Source organism: Chiloscyllium plagiosum, unplaced genomic scaffold (genome assembly GCF_037043375.1).
Source record: "Chiloscyllium plagiosum isolate Xiang-an unplaced genomic scaffold, Cpla_swu_hap1 HiC_scaffold_48, whole genome shotgun sequence".
Taxonomy (NCBI): domain Eukaryota; kingdom Metazoa; phylum Chordata; class Chondrichthyes; order Orectolobiformes; family Hemiscylliidae; genus Chiloscyllium; species Chiloscyllium plagiosum.
The window spans coordinates 46674037-46693537 of record NW_028270186.1 but is presented as its reverse complement, the minus strand read 5'-3'; the positions used below and the strand labels follow the sequence as shown (position 1 = coordinate 46693537).

The 19501-nt window shown below is 45.0% G+C and overlaps 1 protein-coding gene and 1 long non-coding RNA gene across 2 annotated transcripts in view; one reads left to right on the top strand and one right to left on the bottom strand.

Annotated features, from left to right (window-relative positions):
- Window positions 1-19501, top strand: part of LOC148135905 (uncharacterized) — a 523182-nt gene that overhangs the window by 398165 nt on the left and 105516 nt on the right. The gene's annotated exons all lie outside the window — the stretch shown is intronic.
- Window positions 13947-19501, bottom strand: part of LOC148135906 (uncharacterized) — a 42439-nt gene continuing 36884 nt past the window's right edge. Inside the window, exon 3 of the long non-coding RNA XR_015754850.1 lies at window positions 13947-13971. This is a non-coding gene — a long non-coding RNA (uncharacterized LOC148135906). The remainder of the gene's footprint in view (window positions 13972-19501) is intronic.

Here is a 19501-nt window from a genome sequence, read left to right as displayed (position 1 = left end):
TGGTTATGAAGAAAGATTGAGTAGATTAGGACTATTTTCATTACAAAGTCGAAGGTTGAGGTCTACAAAATCAAGACAGATATACACAAGGTGAATAGCAAGAAGCTTTTTCCCCAGATTGTGGAACTCAATTACTCGGGGTCATGAGTTCAAAGTAAGAGGGAAAAGGTTTAGGGCAGATATATGTGGGATGTTTTTTACACATAGGGCAGATGCAGCCTGGAACTTGTGGCCAGCGGAGGTGGTAGGGGCAGGAACGATAGCGTTATCTAAGATGTACTTAGACAGAAACATGAATGAGCAGGGAGCAGAGGGATACAGACCCTTAGAAAATAGGTGGCAGGTTTAGAAAATAGGAGGATCTGGATCAGCACAGGTTAGGAGGGCCGAAGGATCTGTTCCTGTGTTGAAATGTTCTTTGTTCTTTATCAGTCATTCTAAAAATAGCAAGTTTTCAACTTATTGTATGCTACAATTTAATAATGTAAATGATTTATTTATTTGATAGTGCATGTCAAATTATTGTCATTTCTAAATTACAGTCACAGGGTCAAAGTGATGTACAGCATGGAAACAGACCCTTCGGTCCAACTTGTGCATGCCGATCAGATATCCCAACCCAATCTAGTCGCACCTGCCAGCACTCAGCCCATATCCCTCTCAACACTTTCTATTCATATACCCATCCAGACGCCATCTGAATGTTGCAATTGGACTAACCACCACCACTTCCTCTGGCAGTTCACTCCACGCACGGACAACCCTCTGAGTGAAAAAAATGCCCCTTACATCTCTTTTACACTTTTCCCTTCCTAACCGAAACCTATGCCCGCTAGTTCTGGACTCCCCACCCCAGGGAAAAGACCTTGTCTATTTACCCTATCCATGTCTCTCATGATTATTTAAACCTCTATAAGGTCATCCCTCAATCTCCAGCGTTCCAGGGAAAACAGCCCCAGCCTGTTCAACCTCCAGCTATAGCTCAAACCCTCCAACCTTGGCAACGTGCACGTAAATCTTTTCTGAACCCTTTCAAGTTTCAACTGATCGATCAGGTCCTGGGGATTTTTGCATCTTCATGTTTTTCAAGACATCCAGCACTTCTTCCTCTGTAATATGGGCATTTTTCATGATATCACCATCTATTTATCCGTATATCTACATCTCCCATCTCCTTTTCCTGAGTATACACTGATACAAAATGCTCGTTTCGTATCTCTCCCATCTCCTGCGGCTCCACACAAAGGCCACCTTGCTGATCTTTGATGGCTCTTTTCTCTCCCTGTTTACCCTTGTGTTCTCAATGTATTTGTAAAATCCTTTGGATTCTTCTTAACTCTATTTGCCAAAGCTATCTCATGTCCCTTTTTTGCCTTTCTGATTTCCCTCTTTAGAATACTCCTCCTGCCTTTATACTCTTCTAAGGATTCACTCGATCTATCCTGTTTGTACCTGTCATATCCTTCTTATTCTTAACCAGCCCCTCAATGTCTTTAGTCATTCAGCACTCTCTATACCTACCAGCCTTTCCTTTTACCATAACAAGAATATACTGTCTCTGGACTCCGGCTATCTAATTTCTGAAGGCTTCCCATTTTCTAGCCGTCTGCTTACCTGTGATCATTTGCCGCCAACAGCTTTTGAAAGATTTTGCCTAATACCGTCAAAATTGACCTTCCTCCAATTTAGAACTTCAACGTTTAGATCTAGTCTATCCTTTTCCATCATTGTTTTAAAACTAATAGAATTGTTGGCAAATAACTGAAGCTGACACATTTCAGGTGAGAAATTAAATCGATTGATTATATTTAAATGTTATAATTCTATTTGATTGTTCAATCAAATGCTCACTCTGAATATTCAATCTGTCAGATGTCAACTATTTTGCAAATGAAAGCGCGACAATATAGGCATTTGAATACTGAGATTCAATGTGTAATTGTGATCACCAGCATAGTCAGACAACATGTTCTTTTTTGATACAAAACAAAATGTGCATTCTTTACTTTTGGATAATAAAAGGTCATTCGGTGTTTATATTTTAATTCCATCAACATAGAATCAGTTTTATTGTTTTCAGAGATGATGCAGATATTGTTCAGTTGAATAATTGTATTTCATACCTTATTATTGCACAATTCACAAACATGGCAAACTCCTGATTATTGTGCAGGTCAGTAAACCCATCACTTTGCATCATGACCGACATTAAATGTGGATTCCAAAAGGGTGAATTCCTGTACAGTGTTACTGGACCTCACAGCTGCATGTAGCACTCAGAGAGACACTGGCCTAGCCCTGAATCTGTGAAGAGAGTTTCCAACTTGGGTCAGGGCAGTCGTTCAAACATTCCCTCACAGAGAATCATTTGGAATCCACCTGGAGCAGGAGGAAACTAGCCAAGAGGCTATCACTGCTCTCAGTGTAGGTATAAATGCTGTCTAAATTAGATACCAATGACTGACCAGGAACCATGCCTCTTAAAGTCAACCTCAGTCAGAGCCTGGCCCAGGGAGCAGATGTATGGACATGGAGTGTCAGAATCACATCGCACAAGTTACTTATGGTGATGACATCTGGTATGTCCCCCGGACTCCATACATCTGCACCCTGGACCAGACACTGGGTGAAAACCTTCACAATTGACAGTCTATTGCAGCATCTTGTGTCTCACAGTGATCCCTCTGAAACTATATCCAATAAATGTACCTTCACATTCAACAGTATCAAAATAAAATTATACATGCCTGTGGATACTCAGATACTAAATCATAGGTCACCCAGCAGAATGCATCTGAAGAAGGCAGGAACAAACAGGAAGCCAAAAATCGTTTTAATAACTCAACTTGGTGGATTGATCGTGGTAACCACACATATTGTGCTGACACTCAGGTGAACCTCTTGGTCTAACGCCCCTCCCCACCTTCCTGACGTCACACACCTCACTCCCTCACACATTCAACAACTGATGAGAATCCACAAGCTGAGTGAAACTTGGAACATAGAACAGTACAGCACAGTGCAGGCACTTCAGCTCTCAATGTTTTGGCAGCCTTTTATCCTACTCTAAGATCAGACTAACCTCCACAACCTTCAATGCACTAACTTACGTGTGCCGATCCAGGAATCTTCTTAAATATCTGTATTGTATCTGACTCTACTACCACCGCTGGAGGAAAGCCCGAGCTGCTCAAACTTTCATTGTAAGACATGCCCTCCAGTTCAGGCAGCACCCTGTTAAGTCTCCTCTGCGCACTTTCTGAGGTTTCCACGTGTTTCCTATAATGAGGCATCCAAAACTGAACATAATATTCCAAGTCTGGTTGAACCACAGCTTTATAGAGCGAAGAAATAACGTCGCTGCTCTTAAACTCAATCCCCCTCATAATGAAAGACAACACACCGTATTCCTTCTGAACAACCAAATCAATTTGGGTGGCAACTTTGAGAGATCTATGGACAATGACCCCAAGTTCCCTCTGTCACTCCACACTGCCAAGAGTTCTGCCTTTAACCCTGTATTCTTTATGCAAATGCAACCTCCCAAAATAAATTGCTTCACATTTTTTAAGGTTGAACTCTAGGTGCCACTTATCAGCCCAGCTCTGCGTCCTGTCAATATCCTGTTGCAACCTACAATAGCCCTCCACACTATCCACAACCCGACCAACCTTCGTGTCATCAGCAAACGTACTAACCTACTTGTCCACTTCCTCATCAAAGTAATTTATAAAAATCAAGAAGAGCACAAGTCCCAGAGCCGATCCCTGTGGAACACGACTGGTCACTGAGCTCCAGGCTAAATACTTTCCATCTGCTACCATCTTCTGACTTCTGTGGGCCAGCCACACCCGTATCCACAGAGCCAAATTTCTCTGCGCCCCATGCTTCTTTACCTTCTGAATGAGCCTACAATGGGGAATGTCTTGCTAAAATTCTTGTTGACCACATCTACTGGTCTACCTTCATCGATGTGTTTTTTACATCTTCAAAGAATTCAATAAGCTTTCTGACGGATGACCTGCTCCTCACAAAGCCATGCTGACTATCTGTAATCAAACTATTGTTTAGTAAGTAATTGTAAATACTGTCTCTCAGAAACGTCTGCAATACTTTGCCCACCACTGATGCAAGACTGACTGTTCGGTCATTCCCAGAGTTATCCCTATTGCCTTTCCCGAACAAGGGAATAACATTTGTCACCCTCCAAACATCTGGCTGGCACTGCTCCAGTGGACAGCGAGGACGCAAAAATCATCGCCAAAGGCACGCCAATCTCTCCCGTCACTTCCTGGAGTAACCGGGGGTAACCCCATCTGGCCTAGGGGATTTATCTATTCTTATGTTTGTAATTCATTCAATCAGTGTATACTTCCCTTCAACTTTTCTACACCCTGACCAACCAACTGATTGACTGCTTTCCATTTCAGTGCAATATACAGTGCTGCCTTCCTGAGTAAGTACAGTTCACAACATTCTGGGAATCATGGAATGAAAAAATAAAGGAATGCATCAATGCTTTCCTGATGAAGTGTTTACGACCGAAACATCGACTCTCCTACCCCTCGGATGCTGCATGACCTGCTGTACTTTTCTAGCACCACACTTTTTGATTCTGATCTCCATCATCTGCAGTCCTCACTTTCTCCATTACTGAGGGCTGTCCCCTCTGCATACTGAGTGGGCAATTAACCATCAGAAACTCATTGTATGTGGAGCTGACTGCTCAGTTCTCGAAAGTTGCACTTGATGAATACATTTTTTTTAAAAATAAATTACAATTCTGCAGATATTCATTCAGTGCCAGAGTTAGAAATGTGGTTCATGGTTTCAGCAGCTTGATATCAAACAGGAAATTACTGAAGAACTCTGAGGTACAGGGTATTCCAGGTATTATATTGCAACTTACATTAATGCTGAGAGTATTTTCAGACAGCCTGACAGATGTGATAAGGGAATGAGTTGACATGTGGAGGTGTGACATTTTTATCATCACAGAGGCGCATTTGAGGGAGGTCAGGGCTAACAATTCAAAACTCTATTGTACTGGAACTATAGACAGGACAGGGCAGGGTGTTAAAGATGAAGTGGTGTTGCTCTATTAATTAACAAGTCAGTTACTGGTGAAAGGATGGACAATATCTTGGAAGGGTCTTCAAATGAGGCTTTGAGGGTCGAGATTTGAATCAAAATGATGACACACACACTGCTCTTTTAAGCACACTTTAGCTTACAGTGTGTAAACAGGCCCTTCTGACCAACAAGTCCACACAGACCCTCCGAAGAGCAACATTAAGATTGACAAGTCGCCAGGCCCGGATCAGATTTGTCCTCGGCTGCTTTGTAAAATGAGAAACGTGATTGCTTCGTCACTTGCGAAGATATTTGCATCCTAGGTCTCCACTGGAGTCGTTCCTGAGGACTGGAGAGAGGCAAATGTAATTCCTCTCTTCAGAAAAGGAAATAGGGAATTCCCGAACAATGACAGTCCAGTAAGTCTCACGTCTGTTGTCTGCAAGGTGTGAGAAAGGATTCTGAGGGATAGAATTTATGACCATCTGGAAATGCATGGCTTGATTAAATGCAGTCAACATGGCTTAGTGAGGAGCAGGTCATGATGAGGGTCGAGCTGTGGATGTGGTGTATACGGACTTCAGCAAGGCATTTGATAAGGTTCCCCATGGTAGGCTCATTCAGAAGGTCAGGAGGAATGGGATACAGGGGAACTTAGCTGTCTGGATACAGAATTGGCTGGCCTACAGAAGACAGCGAGTGGTAGTAGAAGGAAAATATTCTGCCTGGACGTCAGTGGTGAGTGGTGTTCCACAGGGCTCCGTCCTTGGGTCTCCATTGTTTGTCATTTTAATTAATGACTTGGATGAGGGGATTGAAGGATGGTTCAGCAAGTTTGCAGATGACACAAAGGTTGGATGTGTCGTTGACAGTAAAGAGGGCTGATGTAGGCTTCAGGGGGACATTGACAGGATGCAGAGATCGGCTGAGAGGTGGCAGATGGAGTTCAGCCTGGATAAATGCGAGGTGATTCATTTTGGAAGGTCGAATTTGAAAGCTGAGTACTGGATTAAGGATAGGATTCTTGGCAATGTGGAGGAATGGAGAGATCTTGGTAGGCAGATACATGGATCCCTTAAAATGGCCAGCCAAGTGAACAGGATTGTTAAGAAAGCATATGGTGTTTTGGCTTTCATTAACAGGGGGATTGTGTTTAAGAGTTGTGAGATCTTGTTGCAGCTCTATAAAACTTTGGTTAGAACGCACTTGGAATACTGTGTCCAGTTCTGGTCGCCCTATTATAGGAATGATGTGGATGCTTTCGAGAGGATTCAGAGGAGGTTTACCAGCATGCTGCCTGGAATGGAGAGCTTATCTTATGAAGAGAGGTTGACTGAGCACGGACTTTTTTCATTGGAGAAAGGGAGGAGAAGAGGGGACCTAATTGAGGTATACAAGATAATGACAAGCATAGATAGAGTCAAAACCCAGAGACTATTTCCCAGGCCAGAAATGGCTAAAACGAGGTGTCATAGTTTTAAGCTGGTTGGAGGAAAGTATAGAGGGGATGTCAGAGGCGGGTTCTTTACACAGAGAGTTGCGAGAGCATGGAATGCGTTGCCAGCAGGAGTTGTGGAAGCAAGGTCCTTGGGGACATTTAAGAGACTACTGGACATGCATATGGTCTCAGAAATTTGATGGTGCATACATGAGGATCAATGGTCGGCACAACATCGTGGGCTGAAGGGCCTGTTCTGTGCTGTACTGTTCTATATTCTATTTTCAAAGTCCTTGCACTTAATAATAACTTGGTCTTGGGTGTGGAACTGAGGCCCATCATTTCAATGCTCCATACTGTGAGTTGTGTACTGTTTTCACCATATTGTTATAAAGATGAACTGAATAAAGGAGGGATTTTGTGTTTATTGGACAATCTAAAAGTTGGTATTACGAAAGGATGTCGGACCTTCAGTAAAAAGACTTTGCTGTTAATGGTTAGAACAATGGTGCAAACATTTACACAGAGATTTCCAGCCCAACATCCAAGGATATGGTTTATGAGGGATTCAATGTAAGATGCCATCTGCTGCAGGAACCCTTCATCTTTATAACACATTCATTCAGGTTTGGGTCCAAGGTACAAAATTACAGAAGGGATATACTTGCAAGACATGGTTGTTTACTGGTAATTGTTACAAATGTTGAACTGCATCTGGACCAGCGCCATATGCTAGTCCATTGACCAGTCTGCCCCACACACATCTCCCTGTTGTTCAGGTATGTCTCTAACCAGTCTATTGTGAGGGATTATGTGACGAACTGTCCAGCTCAAGTTAGGAAGCTCACTGAACAGATTTTGGAGATGGCCAGTGTTTTTGGAGGTCGTGGTGAGGGCCAGTAAAACTGTGCCTGAATGTCGGTTTTTTTTAAATGTCATTTCCAACAGCTTTTCTGCCTGCAAGATGGTGTGTTCACTGAACTGGACATGAATTGGCTGTTTACTATAGTCACTGAACTGTAATACTTAGGTGTGCGCTCTGGTAAGTCAATTATTGTTCACTTCAATTGCTTTCAACTGAAAAACAATGATGTTTGGTTTATTTTAAAATATGTAAGAAATAAAGTGATATTAATTCATCATTATACAGAATGTAAAAGTGACCTGCTGTATATTTCCCACAGACTAATCAAGCAACAATCAGATATTGTCTGGAAAGCAAGATTATGTGAAGAGGACTATGTCCCAGGCAACATCACCATCCTCTGTGGTAGGTTCTGTCCCACTGACAGGAGACAGCCAGGCAGAGGCGGACAGCTCCTTGACATATAGTCAATATGGGGAGGCATGGTGGCTCAATGGTTAGCATTACTGCCTCATAGCACCAGAGACCCAGGTTTGATTCCAACCTTGGGCCACTGCCTGTGTGGAGTTTGGACATTCTCCCCGTGTCTGCATGGCTTTCCTCCCACAGTCCAAAGAAATGCAGATCAGGTGAATTGGCCATGGTAGTGGGTTGCTCTTTGGAGGGGGTTGGCGTGGAATGGTTGGGCCAAAGGGTCTGTTTCCACAGTGTTGGAAATCTAAAATAATCATAGTGCTCAGCATTGATGTTGGATCCTGTGGCGGCTAGACTGCTCTGCGGCAGGTTATGGGGAACCAATAAAAGGGAAAACAAAAATTGACGACATCATCACCGATCTGCCTGCTGCAGATACACCCCTCCATTTCATATATCGGTAAGAATGGTCACTGCACAGTCTTAATGGGGAACAAGGGCTAACTTCACATTTTGCAGACCCTCCACACCATGATATCGACTGAATGGTACAGACTTTAAACAGATTAAGCAACCAATGACGATGCATCCATGAGGTATAATGGCCCATCGGCAGCAGCACAATCGTATTCTGTACAACTCATACAGTCTGCAACTTCCTGGACAGACATAAATCCCACTATACAGTAACCACCACGGCCCGACAACTCTCCCACTGTACATTAACCATCACGGCCCGACATACCGCCCACTGAACCGTAACCATCACGGCCCGACATATCTCCCACTGTACTGTAACCGTCACAGCTCGACATACCTCTCACTGTACAGTAACCATCACGGCTCGACATACCGCCCACTATACAGTAACTGTCACGGTCTGACATACATCCCACTGTACAGTAACCATCACGGTCAGACATACTTCCCACTGTACTGTAACCGTCACAGCTCGACATACCTCTCACTGTACAGTAACCGTCGCGGCCCGACATACCTCCCACTGTACAGTAACCATCCTGGCCCGACATATCTCCCACTGTACAGTAACCATCCCGGCCCGACATACCTCCCACTGTACAGTACCCAACACAGCCAGACATACCTCCCATTGTACAGTAACCATCACGGCTCGACATACCTCCCACTGTACAGTAACGATCACACCCCGACATACATCCCACTGCACAGTAGCCATCACGGCCTGACATACCTCAAACTGCACAGTAACCGTCAGGGAGAGACATACTTCCCACTGTACAGTAACCATCACGGCCCGACATACCTCCCACTGTACAGTCACTGTCATGGCTCGACATATCCCCTACTGTACAGTAACCATCACGTCCCAACATACCTCCCACTGTACAGTAACCGTCACGGTCTGACATACCTCCCACTGTACAGTAACCATCACGGTCTGACATACCTCCCACTCTACAGTAACCGTCACAGCCCGACGTACCTCCTACTGTACAGTAACTGTCACGGCCCGACATACCTCCCACTGTACAGTAACCATCACAGCCCAACATACCTCCCACTGTACAGTCACTGTCACGGCTCGACATACCACCCACTGTACAGTTACCATCACGGCCTGACATACCTCCCACTGTACAGTAACCATTATGGTCTGACATACCCTCCACTGTACAGTAACCAAACCGGCCCGACATACCTCCCACTGTATTGTAACCCTTACGACCCAACATACCTCCCACTGTACAGTAACCATCCCGGCCCGACATATCTCCCACTGTACAGTAACCATCCCGGCCCGACATACGCCCTACTGTACAGTAACCATCATGGCTCCACATACCTCCCACTGTACAGTAACCATCACGGCCCGACATATCTCCCACTGTACAGTAACCATCCCGGCCCGACATATCTCCCACTGTACAGTAACCATCCCGGCCCGACATACGCCCTACTGTACAGTAACCATCATGGCTCGACATACCTCCCACTGTACACTAACCATCACGGCCTGGCATACCTCCCACTGTACAGTAACTGTCACAGCTCGACATACGCCCTACTGTACAGTAACCATCCCGGCCCGACATACGCCCTACTGTACAGTAACCATCACGGCCCGACATACGCCCCACTGTACAGTAACCATCACGGCTCAACATATCTCCCACTGTACAGTAACAATTATGGCCTGACATACCTCCCACTGTACACTAACCATCACTGCCCGACATACCTCCAACTGTAGAGTAACCATCACAGCTCGACATACCTCCCACTGTACAGTCACTGTCACACAGCCCAGCATACCTCCCACTGTACAGTCACTGTCATGGCTCGACATACGCCCTACTGTACAGTAACCATCACGGCCCGACATACGCCCTACTGTACAGTAACCATCACGGCTCAACATATCTCCCACTGTACAGTAACAATTATGGCCTGACATACCTCCCACTGTACACTAACCATCACTGCCCGACATACCTCCAACTGTAGAGTAACCATCACAGCTCGACATACCTCCCACTGTACAGTCACTGTCATGGCTCGACATACCTCCCACTGTACAGTAACCATCACGGCCCAACATCCCTCCCACTGTATTGTAACCATCACGGCCTAACATACCTCCCACTCTTCAGTAACCATCAAGAGCTCAGTGCTTAGTACTGCTGCCTCACAGCACCAAAGTCCTAGGTTCAACTCCGGCCTTGGGTGTCTGTGTGGAGTTTGCACATTCCCCCAGCGTCTGCGTGCGTTTGCTCCAGGTGCTCCGGTTTTCTCCCACCGTCTAAAGATGTGCAGGTCAGCCGAATTGGCCATTCTAAATTGCCCACAGTGTTAGGGCAATTAGTCAGGGTTAAGTGTAGGGCAGGCGAATGGATCTGGTTGGGTTGGTCTTCTGCTGGTTGGTGTGGATTGGTTGGGCTGTTGGAACTGTTTCCACAATGTCTGGAATCTAATCTAAACTCCAAGGTTCAAGTCAGGAATATGATGGAATAGTCACTTGTCTGAATGAGTGCAACTCCAACAGGACTCCAACAGCATTTGAGTGGGAGCAGCGGCCGAGTTGAGGTGAACCCGGGAGACTACAGCTAAGGTAAGAGTTTTTTTCAAAATTACTTACCTGTAGCGGGCAGCGGTGTTTTGTTTTCTCTCTCCTTCACAGAAAGAGCGGGAGCAGCAGAGGAAGTGACGGCAAGCAGAGGGGCAGCTGAGACCCGGAAGCAGTTAGTGTAAACTTAGCTGGGTAGGTTTTTTCACCCTTTAAAAGCGTGAAGGGTGAAGAAGAGCCTGAAGGAGTTACAGAGATCAGGAGGAATATAGGGACTAGAGATTACTCAGATAGGGGTGGTCGTTGGAGATTCAGGAGATACAGAGACTGGGAGGGTTGTCGGGACTGAAGATTACACAGATATTGGTGGTAGTTGGAACTATAGAATATTTTAGAGAAAGGGACGGTTGGAGGCACTGAAGATTAGACAGATTGGGTGGTATTTGGAGCTACAGAAAGGGAGGTTTGGACGGACTAGAGATTACACAGATTGGGGTGGTAGTTGGAGCTGCAGGAGTTTATAGAGACCGGGAGGATTGTTGGTGCCGGGAATTACACTGAAATGGACAGTAGTTGGAGCTGCAGGAGTGAGTGGGAAAGGGAGGGTGGAAGGGGTTGGATCAGTTCACACAGCCAGGGAGAATTATAGGGATTGGAGGAACCAGAGATACTGAGGGTTGTAGGGCTGCAGGAGTTCAGAGAGATACTGAGGACTGTGAAGGCAGGTTTACAGCATTCTCATCAGTTACACAGAGATGTGGAGTGCTGTTCTGGAGGAGGTGACAAAAATCAACAGGGTTGCAGATACTGAAGATATTACAAAGACAGTGAGCTGTAGCATTTGAGAAGGTTACAGCAACAGGATGTATTGAGGAGTTGGAGGCTGCTAGAGGTGTTAAACATGCTGTAGGAGATCAATAACCTTACATTGATCAGGAGGATTGGAAGCTCTGGAGATAAAGAATTAGAATTGCAGTAACTGAAGAATATCACAGAGATGGGGAGTAACATTTGAGTTAGAGGAGTTATAACATGAGATGAGCTGTATTCATTGGAGTCAGGGAAGATACAGGGAGATCTGAAGGGACCACAGGTGATCAAAAGGACAGTGAGGCTTCTCAGTATAGGATTGGGGTAGCTTACGCAGACAGGGAGTATTTTATGGAAGGTGCTATTTACAGAGACTATGAAGTTTGATGGAATTGAGGGACAAACAGAGATATGGAAGGCTGTAGTTAATGAATTCATTTGTTGATGTCGGATGCTGAGGTTCTGGAAATTATATGGACCGGAAAGCTGGACAATCTGTCAGAGCTTACAGAGACAGGAACAGCAATAGAGCTTGGAGACACTAACACAGATAAGGAGTATTGCAGACACTGGAGGAGGTTTCTGCTTTAGGGATAGTTGTAGGGGAATGTAACGTTTACACAGATAGGGGTGTAAGAGCTGGAGAAGGTTATGGAGATGATTAGATTGATGGGGAGACTGGAGGAGCTTACATTGACAGGGCGGGTGATAGCGACAGGAGGATGTTACATAGATAGCCAGTCTTGTAGAAACTGATCGGGAGAGTCACAAGCATTGGAGTTAGTTCCACAGATCGGGGGTGTTACAGGGACCTGAGAGGATTACGCAGATAGGGAGGATTGTAGGATGTCCACATTTTCAGAGTGTTTCAGGACTGAAAAGGGTAACACAGTGAAGGAGGGATGTTGGAGCTGTGGGAGTTCACACAGACTTGGAGGTTTGAAGGGTTTGGGGCTGTTTATGGATAGAGGGATATATTTAGGGACAATAATATGGAACACAGAGGGAGAGTTTAGATTAGAAACCCTACAGCATGGGAACAGGTACTTCGGCCCAACAAGTCCACACCGACCCACCAAAGAGTAACCCACCCAGACCCACTTCTCTCTGACAATGCACCTAACACTATGGGCAACTTAGAATGGCCAATTCACCTGACCTGCACATCTTTGGAGTGTCAGAGAAAAGCCACACAGACACGGGGACAATGTGCAAACTCCACACAGACAGTCACTCAACGCTGGAATCGAACCTGGGTCCCTGGCGCTGTGAGGCAGCATTACTCACCACTGAGCCACCGTGCTGCCCCAAATTGTAGATTTACACAGAGACAATGTTTGAGGTGCTGGGAGGACTATACGGAGTGGAGGAGCAAACAGAGATGTGCAGTGTTGTTGTGGCTTGAAAAGTGTCTGGAGGTGTTTATGCAGATAAGGCACTCAGTAAGGTTGGGAGCAGGTTACTGAGGTCATGTGGTGCTATAGGCCAGTAGGCAGGAGTGTGAAAGGGCCTGCAGAAGGTTACAGTGATATTATGTTCTCTTGGGGCTTGAGGAAGATACACAGGAGGGTATTTTGGTCCAGGCTGGAGGAGTGCACAGAAACGGGGGCACGTAAGTACGGTGCAAGACTACAGAAATAGGAATTATTGTACTGAGTGAAGGATGAGATTATTGAGATTGGGCATGTTATCGACACTGGAGCAATTTACACACAGGGAGAGTCGTCAGCATTGGAGTAGGTTTCAAATATACCGCGGGAATATGGGAGGGGTGGAGGTTACAGAAACAGGAAATTTTCTGGGAATTACAAGTATTCCAGACACTGGTGCAAATGAGTTGGACAAAAAGGCATGTCTCCTTGCTGTATGACTCTATCACATGACAAGAGACAATGTGAGAATATAGAACAGAAATTTCCCCGGTTTCAATACCATCTCCTTGAGGGAGACCTGCTTTCCCCTCGGTTGTACTGATCCTCACTAAGACAGCACAAGCCTGGATTGATAACTGTCAACTTTCTATATTGACACAGGAAGTCTCAGTACAGCAGAGATGAAAATGAACAAGAGGTGGGGTTTGAGCCTGGAACTATCATACTCTGTGTTCGTGCTTCAACACTGTATCTATGTCATGTCTTCTGGACCAAAGTTCGATCCCTTAAATACACTCTGCTCTGTTCACTGTGCGAGATCTTACCTCACTGCAGGATTTACTGAAGGCTCCAGATCTCACTCTCCATCTCTCTGGCTGACCAACTGTCGTCAATGTGGTGATGGATGAAACAGGAATTGGGAATTCTGCTGAGTCAGGAGCATCCTGAGTACCTACAGAAGACAGAGAAATGAACAGAATTGGAAATCAGACTGATGCAGTGATGGTTAAACATGGAGAATGGCACCGAGTCCCATAGAGACCTGGAAAATGCCAGTCTCCATCCCTGGTCTGTGCTGCTGCGTCTCCCTGGAGTAGAGAATTCTGTTGGGTCAGGATCTGGAGTAGCTGCAAAAGGTGCAGTCACCGGCAGCAATTAAACTCTCACAGTGACACATATCACATGGAGAGAGACTGTGTGATAGCACCAGAGTGCAGGAAGTTATCAGGATTAAATCACGGTCAGGAAGAAGGTACACTGGGATCAGTACTCAGGGATGAGGGAGCTATCAGTAGGCCAGGCAATGGCCTCGTGTTACTCTCACTCGACTGTTCATCCAGAATTTAATGCCGGTAGCAGGGATACCCATCTGACTACTTAATACCCTTTAAGTAAGGAAATCTGCTATAGGCTGCCAGTCTAGACTACATATGAATCCAGACCCAGAGAAATGTGATTGACTCTCAAATGCCCTCTGTAATGGTCTGGCAAGCCACTTAGCTCTCAGGCTGGTCAGGGTGGGCATGCGATGCTGGCCAGTCAGAGACAACAATATCTCACGAGTGAATTAAAACTAACACTGCTGGGACCAGTGTCCTGGCCAGTCATGTCGGTAGGTTTATGGACAGAGCTTTAAACTGACATGGAGGGTGCAGGGACAAGGAACAGGTGAAAGGAGCTTTCCAAATCCAAAGGGAAAATGTGAAGCCTCGGAACAGCATGGGAATGTGGCTGAAAACAAACAGAAAGGAACAGGAAGGGACAGAGTTTAACGAAAACTGTACATTAATGAATCAGTTTCTGACAGACATTGTGGGAAAGGGGAAATTATCATTTTTTTTGGAATGGGCAAAGTATCTACAATAAGGTAATAGACTTGTGACACAGAGAAAAATGAGACTTAGTCACCAGACAGACGTGGTTACAGGTTGAACAAAAGGTGGAACATAAATATTGCACAGTAAACAACCTTACAGGATCTCAGGCAGAATGGAAAAGATGGGAACCCTGACACTAATGGATAACAAAGGGATTACAGAGAAAGCATTTGGCCTCGGATTATGCAGCTGAATCAGCCTGAATGCAAATTCTGGGTGCTGTGTGTCAAAAACACAAGCAGGAAGAACAGTTTTTATGCTGCCTTGCAGTATTTCATTGCTCATCCCTGCATTAAACAGGAATTAATGAGAAATTGTAGCAAAGATGGTGAGATAATTTTTGGAGACTTCAATCTTTGTATAATCTGGGACAGACATATTGGCAAGAGTCATATTATCCGAGATCCTCCTTGAATGTTTTTGTCAGTGTTTCTTTAAATAACGCATTGTGCAAATGGCTAAGGATGTAACCATCTCAGATCGACCGTTGGGTGATGAAGCTGAGTGAATGAGTAATATCACACTGAGATCCTCCAAGAAATTATACCGGAATTCAAAGGGATTATGACACTTTAAAGTGACCATAAAGCACACCCGAGCATCAGTAACAAAACCAATTACATGATGTTGAGAGAGAACTGACCAAGGTAAACAAAATGTCAGTCTGTAAATGAACAGTGGAAAACATTTAGACCCAGAGAGTCCTAGAGACGTACAGCACATAAACAGACCCTTCGGTCCAATTCGTCCACGCCACCCAGATATCCTATCGTAATCTCGTCCCATCTTGGCCTATATCCCACTAAAACCTTTTTATTCATATACCAATCCAGATGCCTTTTGAATGCTGCAATTGTACCAGCCTCCACCACTTCCTCTGGCAGTACATTCCCTACATAACCACACTCTGCGTGAAAATGTTGTCCCTTAGGTCCCTTTTAAATCTTTCATCTCTCACCCTAAACTTATGCCCTCCAGCTCTGGTCTCCACCACCCCAGGGAAAAGACCTTTTCTGTTTATCCTATCCATGCCCCTCATGATTTAATAATCCTCAAGAATGTCACCCCTTAGCCTCTGACGCTCCAGGGAAAACAGTCCCAGTCATTTCAGACTCTCCCGATAGCTCAAATCCTCGAACCCTGGCAACATCCTAGTAAAACCTTTCTAAACACTTCCAAGTTTCACAACATCCTTCCAATAGGAAAAAGACCAGAAATGCACGCAATATTCCAAAAGTGTCCTAACCAGTGTGCTGTACAACTGTAATATGTCCCCCAATCTCCTATAATCAATGCTATGACCAATAGAGGAAAGCATACCAAACACCGTCTTCACTATCCGCTTACCTGCGACTCTACTTACAAGGACTTATGAACTCCAAGGTCTCTTTGTTCAGCAACATTCCCTAGGACCTTCACATTAAGTGTACAAGTCCTGCTCAGATGTGCTTTCCCAAAATGCAGCACCTCACATTTATCGAAATTAAACTCCATCTGTTACTCCTCAGCCCATTTGCACATCTGATCCAGATCCCGTTGTAATCTGAGGTAACCTTCTTCACTGTCCACTATATCTAAAATTTTGGCGTCATCTGCAAACTTGTTTAACTGTACCTCCTATGTTCATGTCAAAATCATTATTGTAATGACGAAACATAGTGACACCAGCACCGATCTTTGTGGGACACCATCGTCCTCCAGTGTGATTAGATTACAGATTACATTACAGTGTAGAAACAGGCCCTTCGGCCCAACAAGTCCACACCGACCCGCCGAAGCGCAAACCACCCATACCCCTACATTTACCCCTTACCTAACACTAAGGCAACTTAGCATGGTCAATTCACCTGACCTGCACATCTTTGGACTGTGGGAGGAAACCGGAGCACCAGGGGGAAACCCACGCAGACACGAGGAGAACGTGCAAACTCCACAGAGTCAGTCACCTGAGGCGGGAATTGAACCCGGGTCTCTAGCGCTGTGAGGCAGCAGTGCTAACCACTGTGCCACTGTGCCGCCCACAAACGCAACCCTCCGCCACCACCCTCTGTATTCTACCTTCGAGCCAGTTCTGTATCCAAACAGCCAGTTCTCCCTGTATTCCATGAGATCTAACCTTGCTAAACAATCTCGCATGAGGATCTATTTCAAGCACCTCACTGAAGTCCATAGAAATCACATCCAATGATTGGCCCTCATCAATCCTTTTTGTTACTTCTTCAAAAAACGCAATAAATTTTTTGAGACATGATTTCCCACACACAAAGCCATGCTGACTATCCCTAGTCACTCCTTGCCTTTCTAAATACATGCAAATCCTATCTCGCAGGATTCCCTTCAACAATTTACCCACTACTGATGTCAGGCTCACTGGTCTGTAGTTCCCTAGCTTTCCCTCACCACCTTTCTTAAATGGTGACACCACGTTAGCCAACCTCCAGTCTTCAAGCACCTCACCTGTGATAATCAATGATACAAATTTCTCAGCAAAGGGCCTATCAGTCACTTCCCTAGATTCCCACAGATTCCAAGGTACACCTGATCAGAGCCTGGGGATTTATGCGCTTTTATGCATTTCAAGACATCCAGCACCTCCTCCTCTTCGATATGGACGCTTTTCAAGACGTCACCATCTACTTCCCCACATTCTATATCCTCCATTTCCTTCGCCACAGTAAATACTGATGCAAAATACTCGTATAGTATCGCCACCATCTCCTCCGGCTGCACACAAAGGCTGCCTTGCTGATCTTTGAGGGGCCCTATTTTCTCCCTAGTTACCCTCTTGTCGTTTATGTATTTATAAAAACCCTTTGGATTCTCCTTAACACTATTTGTCAAAGCTGTCTCATGTACCCTTTTTACCCTTCTGATTTCCCTCTTAAGTATACTCCTCCTGCCTTTATATTCTGAGAATTCACTTGATTTCTCTTGTATATACCTGACAAATTTTTCCTTTTTTTCTTAACCAAAATCTTCATTCTCTCGTCATCCAGCATACCCTACACCCACCAGCATTTCCTTCCACCCTAACAGGAATACTATGTACTGTCTCTGGAAAGCCGTTATCTCATTTTTGAAGGCCTCCCAATCTCCAATGATAAAGGTTTCAATCTCTTAAAATTGAATCACCCCAATTCCTGCATCTCACGAAACTGACACTTGAAAATAATAATAATAAAATAGAACATTCTAAACGAAGGCTTTGATGAGGTGAGCTCTGGTCAGTCCTGTCGATCTGGAGGTTACCAGATACACGGAGAGTACTTTCTACTAGAGCAGCACCAGGTCAGTGTCAGGCAAATATATTCACATCTGAACTCACATTTCCCAGCCTGGGAATCTGAAGCTGTGCACAGCCAATTCTGGTAAACATCAGCAAAACTAGGTCATCAAGATCGGCCCAATATCTAATAAAAAAAAAGAAATGAATCATTCAGACTAAAATATCCTTCAGGTTCCACAATGCAGTCACGGTTCCATCCTGCATGTTATATGAATCCCGCTCCCTCTAACCTCCTGCAGGATCTCCGTCTCTTCCTACATTTGCACCATCCTCCAGGTTCTGCAGCCCTTCCTACCTCCGTAACATGACCCGGACTCTACAACTCTTTCTTCCTCTGCAATGTTCCACAGAAGGGTACTAGATGATGGTGGGGCTTACAGAGTTAGGGAGGAATATCAGGTTTGGAGGATTTTGCAGTTATTAGTAATATTAAAGTGGCTAAAATTGGCTTTGGTAGTTTTGAGGGTTCATGTCAATAAAGGAGGTTACGGAGCTTAGGAGGATTGTAGGGGGGGGAAGACGTTTCACAGTTTATGAGTTTTGTGGGGACTGGAGGAAGATACCAAAATAGGGAGGGTTTAAGATTGAATGATTCTGCAGAAAACCTCTACTGGGTTAAAGGCAGGATTCTTCGTAGTGTGGAGAAACAGAAGAACCTTGGGGTCCTCGTCCATAGATCCTTCAAAGATGCCAGCCAAGTTGATAGGGATGGTACGAAGGCGTGTGATGTGTTAGCTTTCATTAGCCAAGGGATTGAGTTTAAGACCTGTGAGGTTATGCTGCAGCTCCATACAGCCCTAGTTAGTCCACACTTGGAATATTGTGTTATGTTCCGGTCGCCTCATTATAGGAAAGATGTGGAAGCTTTGAAGAGGGTGCAGAGATTTGTAAGGATGTTTTCTGGATTGGAGGGCAGGCCTAATGAAAAAATGTTGGGGAAGCCAGGGTTTTTCTCATTGGAATGAAAAAGGATGAGAGCTGACTTGATCGAGGTGTACGAGATGATAAGAGACGTACGAGATGATGAGAGGCATACACAGAGTGGATGGCCCGAGAATTTTCCCATTGTGAAAATGGCTATAAAGATGGGGCATAATTTTAAGGTACTTGGAGGAAGATTTATGGGAGATATCAGAGGGTGTTACACAGAGGGTGGTGGGTATGTGGAATGCACTGCCAGCGTTGGTGGCAGAGAGAGTTACATTAGGGACATTTAATTAACTTTTGGAAATGCACATCGATTACAGTAAAATGAATTTCTCAAAATGGAGACCTGTGCCCTGTGGTGTTCCACGGGGATCCGTGCTGGGTCCACTGCT